The sequence below is a fragment of the Oratosquilla oratoria genome, chromosome 37 (assembly GCF_046742065.1).
Source record: "Oratosquilla oratoria isolate Oo_2021 chromosome 37, ASM4674206v1, whole genome shotgun sequence".
Taxonomy (NCBI): domain Eukaryota; kingdom Metazoa; phylum Arthropoda; class Malacostraca; order Stomatopoda; family Squillidae; genus Oratosquilla; species Oratosquilla oratoria.
Window position 1 is genome coordinate 28,612,553 of NC_134813.1, and position 2,500 is coordinate 28,615,052.

Below are 2,500 nucleotides of genomic sequence, written 5' to 3' on the forward strand. Positions count from 1 at the left end.
GGATTTTGAAGCCGGCCCAGCAGAGGTGATATTCTCTGATGCCTCCATTGCAGAACCACTACTTGCATATTCCCGTCATTTCACACACACACACACACACACACACACACACACACACACACACACACACACACACACACACACACACACACACACACACACACACACACACACACACACACACACACACACACACACACACACACACACACGGCTGGATGGTGTGATGATACCGCGATCGACCGTTAATTCAGCGATCCTAGTTCGAGTCTGATACTATCTATTTTATCTGATGCTATCCCATATTCATTCGCTCGTGACAACCCCATAAAATCTCTTCAGTGAGTGACTCTGAACTGTAGGCCCGTTTTCTTGAGGCCGCGATTCTTCTGCAAAAGAGAACCAGGAACGGGTTGATTGATACTGGCATGGTGAAAATCAGATGATTCTAGGTGTATTTATAAGTTCACAGCTGCAAAGGAAACGGTGTTATAACAAGGCATACCGAATGCTTCTGTACATAAGCAGACACTGGATGAAACAGAAATGGTAATTCACTCAAACGGTACATGGCAGTATGAAACTTAACACTATGGAGTATACGTTTAAGGTAAAGGAGAAATAGTCTCTTGGGTTCAACAATACCCCCATAGCAGGTAGTGGTCAGGATACATTACGATAAGGAAAATAACCTGAAGGAAATGATCTGCAGACATAGCTCGTTAAATCGACAAAGGAGAGGCATAGTTTGAGTGCCGCTGCATCATGAAATTTTACCACATATGTTTATATATCCCATAGGGTGATTTCGTGTCACGGCAGAATGTAATTGTGAAATATGAATGGCAAGATCATTTTGTAGTTACTGTATGGTACAGAGGTCTACGACAGGGTAAGGAATCAGACTCCCACTGCATGGTAACGAGTCAATAAATAAATTAATTAAATAAGACGAAAAATAGAAGGAAAAGATAAATCATGTTATGAGAATGTCAGGTATAAATTCAAATGGGGAGATAAAGGGGGACACCCTGTGAACATGGGGGTTATAGCCCTACATGAAGAAAAGATTCAGGCCACAGGAAGACTGGTCATTCCAGGAAGCATAAATGTCATCTAGATGTATAAAGTTGGATGGGGGAGAACGTAGATGCAAACATTTCTAGCCTAATTACGGATGCAGAGAGCATGACAAGTAAGAGAACACAATGAAATATATGACGCCATGTACCAATATTTTGCAACTGTATTACTTTTGATTTTATCGTATTGGATCGTATCGCATTTGTAAATTGGATTCCAAATCAGCTATCATTAGTCGAACAGCCATGAAAAGAAAGGTCAAGGAAGTCGAATAATGAGGAATGAAAACGATTACAAATTGCAAAGTAAATATTTGATCCACACACATCTAGAGCACACGTGCAAGAAACAATAACGGTGAAATATAGGGTTATAGAGTGTGGTTATGATACAAATATTTTATGTTTATATACGCGTATATACACTTCTTCTGTGGAAGGGCAGGCTTAATTTAATTAGTAGGAATGTTTTGACGACATGATAAACTCCATTTAGATAGACACAATAATTCTTAACGGTCGTATTCTTGGCCACGACTCTGTAGCGACCTGATATGCTCCTTTGAGCTAAACAAAACCGGGAGGCGGCATTTGCTAGAAAGTGTTTAAGTAGGACACTGAGTTATACCGGGTCTTTTAGACGAAATGTCATCACAGGGCTTGTACGGACCCATGACCCATATCGGGTCATCTGATCGGACGGAAAACAGGGATAAGATTTTGATTTTGGTCGAGTGATTTTTGTCAGCAACATAATGGGAAAATACGAAGCTTTTAGGAAAGGTGGGAAAAAATCCTTCTGTGACTTGAGCTTTGGGAGTACTTTGGTCAGGGTCAACGAATTTTTTAGACAACATACCTGATCTTTGGGTTACTCCAAACCAAGACCAAAAATTTATTTATAAACTTTGATCGGCTCTGTCAAAAGTTTTGAGACTAAATGTCATTTGTCAGAATAAGATAGTTTTCACAATAACTCGAAGGTCACATACGGGCTTTCAGTTGATAAAAATATTTCGGACCTCGAGTGAGAGTGGCTCTAAAGCCGCGTCCACACTTGTTGTTGCATTTCCACGTATCGTATCATCTTTGCGTACCACCTAGTGATACGATACGGTGCAACAGGGTATTGTACCCACCTGTTGCGTATCCGTATACAGCAGGCGGATACGCAACAAGTGGGTATAATACCCTGTTGCAGCGTATCGTATCACTAGGTGGTACGCAAAGATGATACGATACGTGGAAATGCAACAAGTGTGGACCCGGCTTAACAGGTAACATATATAGAGCACTTTGACACGAAAATGGCTGTAGATAAATTCATGCAGACGTAATCTTTGATGAGATAATCTTACAAGTCGTGTGTCATTTTAATAAGATGACATTCCATTTGGATGCGATTTGGAACCGTGTAT

The 2,500-nt window shown here is 40.6% G+C and overlaps 1 protein-coding gene across 1 annotated transcript in view; it reads right to left on the reverse strand.

The window, feature by feature from the left end:
• Window positions 1–2,292: 2,292 nt before the first annotated feature.
• LOC143019601 (uncharacterized) overlaps window positions 2,293–2,500 on the reverse strand; it is a 29,146-nt gene continuing 28,938 nt past the window's right edge. The window contains exon 5 of the mRNA XM_076175387.1: window positions 2,293–2,500. This exon is cut by the window's right edge and continues 1,192 nt beyond it. The gene's annotated coding sequence lies outside the window, so the exon portion shown is untranslated.